We start from the raw sequence: 384 nt of genomic DNA on the forward strand, positions 1-384 counted from the left end.
TGGTGTTATATTTCTCTTGTATTTGTGACCCCGAGTCCCTGTTATGAACTGTACTGGCACTTTGATCTTCCCATTTTGCAGCATTTACATTCTCTGTGTCTTGAACGGAAGGGGAGACGGGTGAGAGCACATTGCACTGCATGGAGCATTCTCCAGCTGCATCATCCAAACAGTAACACAAGTGAGTCAGATGGTTATGGATCATTGCTTGGCAAAGACACTATAATGACTTGATGAGATCTTTGCTAAGTTTCAGTTAAGAAATTAAGTAAGCAGAAACTGTAGATGTTAAATAGAAAAAAGAGAAATCTTCTTTAATTGTGATATCTTTTGCCAGAAGATAGCTTCAGGGCTTATTAAAGATGGAGCTAGGAATCTCTTCCC

The sequence above is a fragment of the Eurypyga helias genome, unplaced genomic scaffold (genome assembly GCF_000690775.1).
Source record: "Eurypyga helias isolate BGI_N326 unplaced genomic scaffold, ASM69077v1 scaffold15948, whole genome shotgun sequence".
NCBI classification, from domain to species: Eukaryota; Metazoa; Chordata; class Aves; order Eurypygiformes; family Eurypygidae; genus Eurypyga; species Eurypyga helias.